General features: G+C 49.9%; 1 long non-coding RNA gene across 1 annotated transcript in view; it reads left to right on the top strand.

The window, feature by feature from the left end:
• Positions 1–13,796, top strand: part of LOC144169302 (uncharacterized) — a 28,947-nt gene extending 15,151 nt beyond the window's left edge. The window contains exons 2-5 of the long non-coding RNA XR_013322420.1: positions 7,772–7,924; positions 10,061–10,171; positions 12,111–12,203; positions 13,531–13,796. This is a non-coding gene — a long non-coding RNA (uncharacterized LOC144169302). The remainder of the gene's footprint in view (positions 1–7,771; positions 7,925–10,060; positions 10,172–12,110; positions 12,204–13,530) is intronic.
• Positions 13,797–14,130: the final 334 nt, after the last annotated feature.

The raw sequence follows: 14,130 nt of genomic DNA, 5'->3' as shown, positions 1-14,130 counted from the left end.
TCAGTGCGTTAACTGCACGTTAGCATTCAAGTAATGCGGTCAAATGGAACTAGAGGCCCCATTACAGACGTCCAGTCATGTCTCGTCGCGACAGGTCAGTTAGGCGGCCGCCAATCGCACAAACAAGGTTCCGTGACGTCATAGAAAAGTTGCGGGAAATTGGCTAGGGGGTCGCGACTGCTTCACACGTTTTCTTTAATATATCCGTTATTTGTTCGAAGATTGCGATGATATTGGTATCATTGTTATCGGGACTAAGCAGTCTTTCTAATAAACACAACTTGTATTTTGTCTTCATGGCTCCTTTAAACCTTGAAACAGTCTACAAACTAAAAAACTAAATGCCCATTCTTCCAGGCACAAACCGTGTCGTGGCTTAGTTTCAACTGAGCGAACGGATTGCGACGACCCGCCGGCGGCAGGCCGACGAAACGCTGGGCCGACTGATTCTGTCGGAGGGTAGCGAGCCGCGCAGTAGCGCAGTCAAGCCAAGACATCTCGATTGAGCATCATACGAAACGTCCTAGGAAATCAGCAAGAAGTACGCAGAGCGGAGGACACCACTTTTAAGTTGATTTTTCTTGCAAGTAAAGGCGCGTAAACGCATGTTGAGTACTGTTCCCTGAGTACTGTTGCTCATGTACTGTTCCCTGAGTCGTCTAAACATGGCCTGGGGACTCCAGACTACAATTTTCGCAAGTAATGTCGCAATGTTTACACATCACTTCGGTGTCCCTTTAAAGCACGTAAGCACACTTGAGTGCTTATGAGTACTTGCGAGCACTTGCGAGTGCGGTCGAATGAAGAATACTTACCTTTTTTGCTACATACTATTTGTGTCTTTTTTCTTTCTCGTTTCTTTGTCTGTTAGAGCAAATTATACCAACCAGCTTATGTTCTTCTAGTCACCAGCCATCCCGTTCAGGTGTCAGGCAGCACGCACTATTCTAGAACGTCTAGGTTGCCATTCATAGTTTTGTTCAAATCCTGAAGCGGGAATTTAGGCCCAGGGACGGAATTTCTCAGTTTTGTCCGTTTAGTGTCAGTTACGAAAAGTTGATTGATTGATTGTAGGGTTTAACGCGCCGACGCACTGCAGGCGATGAGGCGCGCCGTAGTGGAGGGCTCTGGATTAATTTTGACCACCCGGGGATCTTTAGCGTGCGCCGAAATCTCGTACACACGGGCGTTTTTGCTTTTCGCCTCCATCGGAAAAGCGGCCGCCGCGGCCGGGAATCGAACCCGCGACCTCGTGCTCAGCAGCGCAACGCCTTAGCCACTGAGCCACCGCGGTGGGTCCGTTACAAAAAGTCCTTTTTGAGCGAGCCCTGACTGGCTAAAGGCGAACAAACGGATGTGTTGCAATATAAGCATGGCGGAGCTACTGCGCGAACCATGGCTTCTCGGAGCGGAAGATTTCGAGCAGACAATTTTGGGAGCTCCAACATGAATGCACCGGTCATAGCATCATTGTTCGCTTGCCGGCGCAACAGGAGGGCAAGATGTCATTTTGACCAGTTCTAAATGCCTGCAGAAGCATACCGCCGGCATTCCCGCTTACCAAAGTGGATTCTGCGGTGGCTTGCGACGAGGTGTGATACCCAACTTGGCCGGCGGCAGAGAATGCTCAGTGTCGAGGACCAAGTGATACGCGCCCTTCGTTTCTTCGGCGTTCAGTCAGCGGTCGGTAGCGAATAAACGACAGCCCTCCGTTAACCGATGGATCTACGCCATTGCGAAAGCCATGACGCAATGAAATGAACGATCACCTGCTAGCTAGATGTCGGGCAGATGACCAAAATTACACAAGCAGTGGGCGTTTGTGAACGTTTATCGGTATACAATCCAGTTTAGTAAGAGCTTAAAGTTCGTGGACTTCACGCGACACAGACAGGTATTTCAGAAACAAATATCACGATTACTTACATGTTTTCAATCCGAGAGTACCACAAAATTGTCGGCGCCGTTACGCACCATACGAGGTTTGTGGGGAAGCTCGCGTCAGCATAGCACAGGAGAGCTATCGTGATAAGCGGTCATTGCCACGGACATAAAAATCGGGGCTCGAGCGCGAAAAGACTGAGCAGGGGTAGCATTGTTGACGTTTTGCGACAGGACACATCTGGCTGGTGTTTTGAGAACGCCGTCATTGAAAAATCTTACGTGTTATCGTTTTCAAAATGCGTTCGTACAAACACATAAAAGATAGTATAAAATATGTTCAGTGGTTTGAAATGTGTTTTCAAGAATAGCTCGGCAAAAGTCAGCGGCCCCAAAGGCTGCATGCCTACCCCGGAAGCACATTACGATGAAATGGACGCGAAATCGATGTTTCCAAAACGGAGAAACTCAGATTACCGCCTCGGCAAGCTCCGGATTGCTTGCCAATCACCCAACGGAATTTATGTCATGACAAGAGTAACACCAACGACTTGAACAACTTTTGTACTGCCGCTGGCAATGTGCGGACATCCTGCATTGGTGGCACATCTGGCTGCTACTGTTCAGACCTGGGTTGAAGTCTCATCGGATCCCTTGTTTGGACTCCCGTTCACTCTTCATTGACGGGCAACAATTTTGCTCACCGACAGGTTCGAGACCTCTCTCACCGAGCCACTGAGACCGGGGGTGTCTCAATACCTCTTCTCACCTACCAAGAAATCACCCAGTACTATAGAACCACGAGACAGACCTTCCCCAGTCCTTGCATAACTTTGACCAAAAGCCAAAAATCACACTCACACCAATTCAAAGATACACTTTTCCCCACCCAGCCCGTATGCCTTTGCTCTTTGCAACAGGATACCCCGATAAGTGTATATTCTGCCAGCAATCTAGAACTCTGACACCCATATTACTCGACTGCAGAAAAAACTCAGACCTTCTGCCCCTGAACCCACCCGCTTCCAGCTGTCGACCTGAGGACCAGCTCCTGCTTGTGACCAGGGCTATGACAGCCTGGATAGCACGTGGGCTCCTAGACTGAGAAACCACTCTTGCATTATCATGTAATAAAGCTGTCTCTATCTCTCTGTCTCTCAACCATGGGGCTTTTATTTACTCTTTACAGCGGCGACCATTTTGTTCCTCCTTGAATGAAGCATTCATGGTTTTAAACTTAAAAAACTGCCTTCGTCAAAGCACTGAACAGAACGTACCTGCTGAGCGGCGTTCGCTGACGGATTACGCCGCAAAGTACATTAAAACGTGTGCCAATATCAAACAATGCACTCTCGCCGTTGAAGTCGATACACAGAAATTTAATGTCTGCCTTCTGTGTTCATGGCTTTGTAGCGTTATGGCGTTATTTCACTGCGGCGAAAAAAGCCGACTTTAAGCCCGTACACGCGGGGAGGTCAAGCGTGCATGTCGTGCGGCAAAGCCAATGTGTGCTCGCTCCAAGGTATGGTTCAGAGGAGAAAGAATGTTGTGTCGCGGAGGGACTCGCGGACCCCCTGAAGTGGTGTGGTGGACCCCTTGAGGTCCGGCGACTTCCGCTTGAGAACCACCAACTCTTAACAATGCTGTATCTCGTAGCAGTGGTGTGCGCATGTGTATGCGCGTGTTTTGTGCGTGCGGGCGCTTGTGTGCGAATGCGTGCGTGCGTGTGTGGGGGCACGCGTGTGAGCGTGTGCATGCGTGTGCGTGCGTGTGCGTGCGTGCGTGCGTGCGTGTATGTGTGACTGCGCGCGTGTGTGAGTATACGCGTGAGTGTGTGGGTGCTTGTGTGTGTCTGTGTGTTTGTGTGTGCGTGCGTGTGTCCGTGCGTGCTAGCATTCACGCGCGCGTGTGTGTGTGTGTGTGCGTGCATGCGTTTGTACGCAACTGAGTGTGCGCTTGTGTGTGAGGCCATGCTTGTGTGTGTGCGTGTGTGTGCGTGTGCGTCGTGCACGTTTGTGTACCCGTGTGAACGTGCGCGCGTGTGTGTGCGTGCTTGCTTGACGGCGTGTGTTTGGGTACGCCTGTGAGCGTGTGTGTGTGTGCGTGCGTGCTTGCGTGCGTGGGTGCGTGTGTGGGCACGCGCATGAGCGTGTGTACGTACGCACGTGCGCGTGTGCATGTGTGCGTGCGTGGGTGTGCACGTGTGAGCGTCTGTGCTTGTGTGTGTGTTCGCGTGGGAACTTGTGCCTGTATGTGCGCGTGCTTGTGTGCGCGCGTGCTTGGGTTTGTACAGAAGTGATTGTGTGCGTGTGTGGGCGTGCGTGTGTGTGTACGCGTGTGAGCATGTGCGCGAACGTGTGTTTGCGCGTGAGGTTGTGTGTGCATGTGTCTGCGCGCGCGTGTGTACGAGTGTGAGCGTGTGCTTGTGTACCTGCGCGTGCGTATGCGTGCGTGTGTGTGTACGCATGTGAGCATGCGCTGTATGCATGTGAGCATGCGCTCATGCGTGTGTAACTGCGTCCTTTAGTATACCAGTGGGAGCGTCTGCATGTGTGTTTGTGCGTGCTTTTGTGTGCAGGTGTGCGTGTATGTGAGTGCGCGCGTGTATGTATGCGTGTGATCGTGCGTGCGTGTGTGTACGGGTGTGACCGTGTGAGCATGTCTGTGCGTGTGTGCATACGCGTCTGTGCGTGTTTGCGTGCGGGCGTGTTTTTTTGTGTTCGTGTGTGTGAATGCGTGCGTGTGTGTACGCATGTGTGCGTGTGCGTGTGTCTGTGCGTGCGCCAGTGTGTGCGCGTTCACGTGTGCGTGCGAGCGGGAGTGCGTGTGTGTACGCGTGTGACCTTATATGCGCGTGTGAGTGTTGGAGTGTGTGTAGGCGTGAGTTCGTGTGTGCACGCATGTGTGTGTGTGTGAGCGTTCTAGTTTATCTGTGCGTGTGTACGTGCTTGCGTGTGTGCGTGCGTGCGTGTGTGTGTACGTGCGGAAGGGTGCGCGTGCGTGTGTTGTGCTTGTGTATGTGCGTCCGTGTGTGTAACCGTGTCAGCGTGTGCCTGTGCCTGCACGTATGTGTGCGCGTGCGTGTGTGCGTGCGTGCGTGGCTACGTGAGTGCGTGCGTGTACGCGTGTGAGCGTATGCGCATGTGGATGTTCGTGTGTGTGTACGCGTGTACGTAAGTGTGTGTGTGTGCGTGCTTGCGTGCGTGTGTGTACGCGTGTGAGCTTGTGCGCGTGAGTGCGAGCGTATACGTATGTGTGCGTGTGTGTGAGCGTTCGCCCATGTAAGCATAGGAGCGTGTGCGGGCGTGTGTTGGCGTGCTTGCGTGCATGCGTTTGTGTGTACTCGTGTTAGCGTAAGTTCGTAGGTGCGTGTATCTGCGCGTGCGTGTGTGTGTACACGTGTGAGCGTGTGCCCGTGTGTGTGTGTGTGCGCGCGTGCTTGTTTGTGTACGCAGTGAGCGTGCGCGTGCATGTGTGTGTGCTTGTGTATGTGCGTGCGTGCGTGCGTGGTTGTGTACATGTGTGAGCGTGTGCGTGTGTGTGTTTGTGCGTGCGTGCGTGTGTGCGTATGTGTGTACGTGCGTCATCGCGTCTTTGTGTGGACGCGTGGGAGCGTGTGCACGTGCGTGCGTGCGTGCGTATGTGTGCGTGCGTGTACGTGCGCGATCGTGTGTGTGTGCCCACGCTTGGGAGCGTGTGCACGTGTGTGTGTGCATCTTTGTGTGCAGTGCGTGTTTGTGTGTGTGTACGAGCGTGATCGTGTGCGCGCGAGTGTGTCTGTGTGTGTCTATGCGCGTGCTTGCGTGCTTGCGTGCGCGTGTGTCCTGGTGCGTACTGTGGAGCGGATTTAATGACTGTGCTACAGGGCATCTTTTGAACGCTCTCCCATGAGTGTGCCATGTGTATTTACACTGCGGCACTCGATATACAATTGCTTCAACGCCTTTGGGAAGGCCTTTGAAACGGCCGTGTAGCACAGGTATAAGCTAGGGAATGCTAGACCAGGCCCGCGGGGACAGCGCGCTTGCAAGCTAAACTTATTTGTCAATACTTCAGTAATATCTTTCGTCAACACCTGATTGTTTATAAATGGAGGACTAAAAACATTCCCCGTAAAGTCCATTTGTTATTACGAGCTGCCACAAAAAAGAGTCACAGGCATTGAAAAAGTCCCCCGGGGACAACGTGACATTATCGGCGGCGTAATGATTATCAGATTCCCTGTTTCCTAGGTGACTCCATATACATGATCAGGGTACTCTCAAGGATGGACAAAGCTTTAACGGCACTCCCATTCCTGCGTGGGAATGGAGACTGCAGTGCAGTTGGTTTCTGATGAATCATGAACCAGCCAGAGTTCAAGGACGTAACCTCACCTGGAGCCTCCATGCTTCTCGGAGGTATAAACGCAGGGCATCTATTGTAAAATTATGTCGATTCGAAATATTTTCTTACAGTTACCAAAGGGAATCAGAAAAGGCGCGTTGGGCTTATGCTTTCCTGTATATTTTGAAATCTCGAATTTTAATTGCTAAATGCCGACACGACAAAGTCGAGTTATGTTGAATTCAAAGTCGATATGCTCTAACTGCAAGCCCGGACCACTGTACTAATTTCAGGTCGCTTTCTTTTTTCCGGCCTTTTCAAAACGGCAAAACGTTCAAAAAGTAGCTTGTGAGTAGCCACCCTCCCGTTGGGTTTCAGTGTTACATGTGGCCTCAGGGCAATGTGAGTTAAAATTGGGAGAAGTGTCATTCCGACGAGAGAACCGTTCCATCAGTGATATTTTGCAATTTGTGTTCAAAGATTACCTTTTGAAGCTCTGCACCGTTTAGGAAATGGAAAGACTCAATGTTTGTAGCGCCACCCTTGCCACACGAAACCATCGACAACCCCCTGGTTCTGGTTTTGCTTTCGTTTCTCCTCTCCGCTATGGCACATACCCATGTTTCGGAGATGCAGGAAATTGGTACAATTAAGACAGAGCCGCTCGTTAAGATAAGCGCAAAAGCCATTATAAAAACTAAAGTACAATACAACAAAACAGTGCGGGGTTGTAAATAAAAAAATGGCTAGTGTCACTAAGGAACAACTCACAAGAATTTTGTATCTAGAAAGGAGAAAGGAGGGCAAAGGGAGTAGTTAAGGTAAGAACTGGCGGAATTTTTTCGGTGACGTGAAGTAAAGGACCCGAAACACATCGCTCTGCCAGACACCAAGGGTTGTCGTTTTCGTCAATGCCGTTAATGCCAACGCAGTCAATGCCGATCGGGAAGGTGACACTGGCCCAAAGACGGAGGAAAGACTGGCCTGTGCATAGGGCGTTCACTAACAAAGATGCCGGTCCTTCATTTTTTTTTTCTTACCTATGTAATAACCGCGAAAACTGGGCAGGTTCTTTTGGAAGTGTGAGTATATTTTTATATTTTTTAAATCTATGAACCATACGGCGGGAACATCCTCAAAAGAAATGACACTCAAAGATGAAGGGGGGGTGAAGAGGGGGAAAGCGATGCTTCTCCTTCGTCGACTTTTGACGTTCGTCGCGGCCGCAGTCCACGCAACAAACACGAAGACCACGTTGGGCGCCTTTGTGCTCTTCCGTGTCCTCTGACAGATGCCTGGCCTATTCGTCGTCATCGTCATCACGTTGATCGCGGTGTCAAGGCGCGAGGTGCCTCGCGGTCCCGGCACGCGCTGTCTCGTTATTTCGAACACTGCAACCCTGGGCCAGCCCTAATCTATGTCTCCGCTCCCTTCATGCAATTTTCTCCCCCTACAGTGAAGGTCCCTGAACTGTGAGGAAGTAATCGTTTTGTTCGCATTCCGCATGGTGCCAAGTATTGACGCAGCCGACTCTGAGTAGTGCGCTCCTTTTGATTTATTTCAGATTGGCACCATGAAGTAAGTTTGGGCCTTTCGCCCATAACTGCGTCCCGACACCTGCGGTTGGCCGAGCCAGGTCGAGAGGAGGTGCCCGCGCCACCCGCGGGCCTCGTCCATCCACCCCGACCGCAAGGCCGCGCAACGACGCTACCACAGGGTAATCAGCTGCGAACACGAGTTATTGCCTAGATAGATAGATGCAATAGTGCTTTACTGTAGAGCGGCCTGCCTATATTGCATTTGCTGTGGTATCCGCGAGCACGAACAGGATGTTCGGCGATTTCAAGAAGCCGAGGTTAATGCCTAAATTGCATTTGCTCCGATATCCGCGAGCACGAACACGATGTTCGGCGATTTCAAGTAGCCGAGGTTAGTGCCTAAATGGCATTTGCTCCGAAATCCGCGAGCACGAACACGATGTTCGGCGATTTCAAGTAGCCGAAGTTTGTGCCTAAATTGCATTTGCTCCGAAATCCACGAGCACGAACACGTTCGGCGATTTCAAGTAGTGGAAGTTAGTGCCTAAATTGCATTAGCTCCGATATCCGCGAGTACGAATACGACGTTCGGCGATTTCAAGTAGCCAAGGTTAGTGGTATGAGTTTGGGCAGGGATATATCCTTGGTTGTAGAAGGGGGTTCATGATGCAGCCTACAAGCAAAACACGCCAGCGTGCTCAAGATTTAACCCCGCAAAGAAAATTGTGTGTGTGTGTGTGTGTGTGTGTGTGTGTGTGTGTGTGTGTGTGTGTGTGTGTGTGTGTGTGTGTGTGTGTGTGTGTGTGTGTGTGTGTGTGTGTGTGTGTGTGTGTGTGTGTGTGTGTGTGTGTGTGTGTGTGTGTGTGTGTGTGTGTGTGTGTGTGTGTGTGTGTGTGTGTGTGTGTGTGTGTGTGTGTGTGTGTGTGTGTGTGTGTGTGTGTGTGTGTGTGTGTGTGTGTGTGTGTGTGTGTGTGTGTGTGTGTGTGTGTGTGTGTGTGTGTGTATTCGTTATGATAGCGTAAATGGATAAGATAATTAAGGAAAAAATTCTGAAGACTTGAATGTACAATGGGACATTTTCGGAGCGGTTACTCGACAGCCCATTCAAATTCTCGTTTTGCTTGCCGTTGGTTTCGTGCTGGTTGGAAGCCATACATTCTCGCAATATAGTTAAGTCTGGATGCAACGAGCTTCTATGTAACGAATTGCTGGATTTAACAAAGTTTTTCAATTCCCCATTTCCAGCCCCATTTAAACCCTTGTGTTCGGGACCTCTATGTGAGGAAGGTGCTGCAACGGTTAACCTTGATGTAACCAAGTCGCTAGGCTGATGTGCTATTGTTTTTTGCACTCTTTCTGAAAAATGGCCTGGAGAAATGCACTACTTTAGCGAGCTTCGCCCGCACTGCAAACTAACGTACCTTTCCAGTGTGAGTGCGGTGTAGGAAAGGGGCTAGGCCTGCCTGTCGGCGTGTAGCCGCGTGTCTCCACTGCCATCTGTGGTGTCGTTGCGGCGGTGATGAGTTCTGCAGCAAAAAAACGAGGTTTTGCCTTTTCGAGGCGAGCTCGCAATTTTAAATGCCTTCTCAGCTGGCGAGAAAGAAGAACGTCGCCACCAGGCACGGTACCCCAGCTGGCACCCTCTCAACAATTTTGAGTGCGGCAAAGAGCATCAAGCTCGCTAAAGGCGCCCTTTCAGGAAAAGTTTGGTCCTTGAAACTGGTAACGCAATGAGAATGGTGAAAAGGTAAAAGTGATACTTAAGTTACATTTGGAAATACGGGGGTAAGTGACCTTGCGTCTTTGGAGGGTCGTGTAATCACTAAGTTCGTGGGAAAGCAGCAGCCGTAAATAAGTTTTTCACTCTGCTATAAATCTTTTAAGAGTGAGTTCACCATCACTGACGTCTAGCAGTTTGCTTTCGTCTGTTTCATTCACGGGAGCCTTAACCTGCATGCGACGAAAAATTGCGATTTTTCGTCAACTCCTTTATGTCCAAAAGTGCAATCTGGGGGCAATTTTTTCTTTCACGCACCACGATGACTATGCGAAATATCAGGATGAAAAAAAGCCATGTTAAAAGGACCCTCTATGGATTCCGGGGACATACTTCACCCATAGCCGCTACGAGGGCTCGGCTAGCCGGGAAGAGTGTGTGTTACTTTAAATTTTTTACGGTGAGAAATTTTGATGTACCACGGGAACACGAACTCGCCTTGCGTGATGCCAGCCTTTGGCAATAGATCTGCAGTGATAGAAAAATGAACGGAAAGAAATGCATCGCAACTGTGCCGTTCTTCCTTGCCTCGGTGCAGGCCTTCGAGGGACCGTTAAGCAGCGGCTTTTCGCGGCAAAGCCTGCAGCTGCTGGCCCGCCTGCTGGCTGCTGCTGCTCGGCAATATCCGGGCGCTGCGCACCTGACCACGGTACTTGGGTACGGGTTCGGGTATGGGTTCGGTCTGCACACACGCTTGCTTAGCCAAGTATCCTGAAGCCTGTTTCAACACTGTAGAGAATACCCCTCGGTCCGCTTCCCCCGTATGCACCAGAATTACAAATCACTGCTATGATAGGGGTTAACGTAAGCCAGTGACGTTGTACTTTTTTCTAGTCAGCTCGAAAACTTGAACTGTGCCTGAGATACTTTCGAGATCAAGTGCGGCATTCCATGAATGTCCAACGGAGGCTTCATATTCGAGCCGAATAGTAGAGCTCGACTTTTTATTAGCCTGTTTTGTGCAGTTGCACAAGGGGATCGGTGATTGACCTGCATTGGGGGAAGCTAACGCGCAGAGGTTTTCAAGGAGGCATTCTTTTCTGGGAAAGCTCAAATCTTGGTCTGCCGCGACGTGTCCCCCAAAAAAGGAATTAGCAGCCAGGAGCGAGATTTCGTCACAGTGACCTGCGGGCATCGAACCCAAATTTCGCGCCTGGTAAACGGAAGCACTGCCGATGGAACCACTCATTCGTTTAAACTCGATAGCATAGTAGCGCTCGTTGAGCACTTAATCTGTGGACACAAGACTTCAGCACTGGCCATTGTCCTCAGTAGTGCTTGTCAGCCGCTCTAATTTAATGTCGGGGGGAAACATCACCACTACTAACCGGAAAGGACGACGGCGGCCGCAAGAAACAAACGCGTGCCTGAAGCTGGAATCGGGTGCAGCGACAACTGGAGTCAGTAGGAGAAAAGGCGGGCCGGTAGTCTGGCCGGATATCTATATAATACGGCGAAGATGAACGAAAGAAAGCGCTTTAGGGGCATAGATGGTGAATGACCAAGCCCTGTTCAACACGATGCCTCGGCTACGAAGTAATGCAACGGCTTTTCCCATCTTAACACCGAAACGTGTATGTCCTACACAACTTCACACTTTTTCCCTGACTCGGTGTAACGAACACATGTAAGTTCAACTGTTCCTGCTAAGATTAAGATACACATCGAGGTCGCTTTGAGCGGCAGCTAACACTTGCGGATAATCACCGAGTTTAATCCACTTATCGATGCCAAAGAAATTATGCCCCCGTTGCCCTAGCGATGACGATGGCTTCCTTGGTTTTCGTCTGAGTTTGGACATTGAAACGAGGACGGTATGGTATTTGACTGTTTGACCTTTTACTTTGACTCGCATACAATTTGGAGCTTTGGTCGGAGCGCCTTTGACTTCGGCCCTTCGCCATTTCATTTCGCACGAAGAAAGCTTTGGGTCCAACCATTTTAGACGTTAGGCGGAGGGGTGCAGGATTTTACTAATTTTGCAGGATTTTACATTGCTCGGACCGTGCCGCGACGGAGCAATCGGATAGACGTCGGCTTCAAAACGCCAGGTACTCAGGTTCTGTTCCGACTGCGGGGAGCGTTTTTTTCGTTCCCTTCATCCACTATCATCACCATTGCCAGAGAACATTGGCAGTGGATTTTGTGGTGCGCACTGACGCCATCAGTGAGAGAGAAACTTTCGCGTTAGCATAATCACTAAAACCTTGTGCGACGATGACTTCCCCCAATTTCCAATTACCTACTGCGAAGTCAGATTCCAGTGGTCGAGCATTGGCATCACAGTTTAGAACAAGGATTCTGGTGGAGGTAAAGGACGAAGAACACATAACTTCCAGAAAGCTTATGCCCTTCGTAGTCAGAGAAAAGTCCTTTTTATACGTTTGCTGCAGGCCCTTCCCCCTCCTCCCAGAATAAACGCATGCCAGTAATCGACACTTTTGTTCAGTGATTTCTGCACTTTAACAGAGCCTACAATCCTTCAAACAATGCAGACCAGCATAGGTCTCATCAAGGGTTGTTAAAAGTGGCAATATCTGATTGCGCTGCTACATGTAAGCCGTGCAAATGTAGTCTTTTTTTTTCAGGACAAAATCACAGTCTTGAGGTACCTGACATCCCTACTTCAAGCCATGGACTCTGGAGGCATACTGGTCAATACTCCTGAGACCCAGTCCATGGTTAGTTGCCAGTGCTTTCGCCAATGAAAATTAGCCTCTGCCTCTTCTATCGATGTCAAAAGTGCAGTTTAAAAGCGTTTCGACCCGAGATGATAGAATGATCTGTTAAACTTTTTAATCACATCTTGTTAATGACATCCAAGATGGGTTGTTGTATACATTGGCCCATGACAGGAAAGTTCGACGGCATCAAAAGATGTGTTTACGCGTTCCATTTGATAAGAATTCGGCAGGTAGCATTACTTGGTGCAAAAAATCAATCACAGCGCGTCTTTCCTTATTATTTGCGCTGAAAATGAAGCTGGGCAGAGCAGAAGACAATTCCAACCTTTGTAACTGAAGGAACAAATTACGGCGCTTCGTGCGTCCAGAACAACTTTATCTTACAAAGGCAACGAACATGGAGCTACTCAATGTTAGCTCGTGTACTGTACGCAAAAAGGCTTGCATCACAATCTATTTTAGGCGGGGTATAAACATTCTACAGAAATTCAGAAAATTATCTACTAATACGTAGCATTTTTATTCCGCCTGTCAAAGTTTTTGGTTTTTCTAAATCCTGTCTGACCAATCATCTCCACTTACGCTATAACGATTCGAAGTGGCACATTCGTGAAATCTACATTATTGTGGAAAGGCAGGGCGTTATCCGAATTGCCAGTTTCCGTAATTGCTTGATATTTTAAATGCAGAGCATTTCAGTAACTCCCGATGTCACCCGCGTTGACGTCCGTAGTCCGCACCGCACCCCTCCCTACTATATAAAAAAAATACTATCCGGCGCCCGGTTTCGATCCCTCGACCATGCGGGCGGAACGCAACGTACATGGTGCTCTACCCACTGCACCACAAAGCCGACACAGAATGGGGTACTACGAACGCGCCTTATATCGTTGACTCATTCAAATTACTGCTGACGAGCGCTCTCTCGTCAGCAGTTGCCACAAGTGCAACAACATTAACGTAACGCAAACTACTTAACGTCGTGCGCTCCCGGAAATGCTCTGCATTTGATCGTGCCCCTCGCGAGGGGAATGTTTCACTGCGTCTTCTCTCGGTCGCGGGACCCGTGGCGCCATCTGGCGGATGCGCGGCACAACTCGTAGCACTTTCTTTGAAAAAGCGCCTCGAAAGCGCGGCAAATATGAAATAGGGATGACGCGCTTTCGAGGCAATCCGCCGACGCGGCTGCTTTGTGTACAGACTCGGCGGCGAGCGTCGCGGGATTCTGGTGCCGACCGAACCCCATTTTCTTTGTAACCCCCAAATTTGTTTGCAACATAAGCCCTCTAACACAGTGCCTTACACAAAACAAAATTTTTCGCAGTTCTCGTCAGGGGACGTTTCTCCGACCGGCCCAGGCGATGCACTTCGCTGGCACGCGGGCTGCCGTTCTTCTAGTGACGTTCGTGGGGATACTCGTCCGGCCTGGGACGGGAGCACGCAGGTCACCCCGAAGGCGATGGAGTTCTGCCACCGCACACCAATAAAAATGGACCTGCCGGCGATGAAAAAACAGAAGGCGGCATTCACGATTATTTCTATTCCACTAACAAGACCAAAAAAATTAAATATGGCGAATAAATCACACTTCTTGCATCCCGCCTCCCGAAAACTTTGGGACCCAGCTGCAAAGACCTAACGCGCTAAGTTAATACAATACAGCCACATTCTCTCAGTCCAGAAAGAGCCTGTTATATGCAGTGTTGTACGGAACGGCGTTACAAGGAACGGCGTTCCTGGAACTAGTTCCTTTTTGGAGGAACGGAGGAACGCCACCGTTCCATTAAGGGTCGGTGGAACTGTAACGGTAACTCGTTATGTTTTTGAAGGAACGGCAGGAACGGCGTTCCTGCCGTTACATTGCTAGGATTTGGGTGTTTTTGATGCCAAGGCTCGAGTACAAAAATCCACGAAGCGCTACTGC

Source organism: Haemaphysalis longicornis, unplaced genomic scaffold, assembly GCF_048455015.1.
Source record: "Haemaphysalis longicornis isolate Haplotype H1 unplaced genomic scaffold, Haemaphysalis longicornis Haplotype H1 scaffold_1, whole genome shotgun sequence".
NCBI lineage: Eukaryota > Metazoa > Arthropoda > Arachnida > Ixodida > Ixodidae > Haemaphysalis > Haemaphysalis longicornis.
This window is presented reverse-complemented; position numbering and strand designations above follow the sequence as displayed.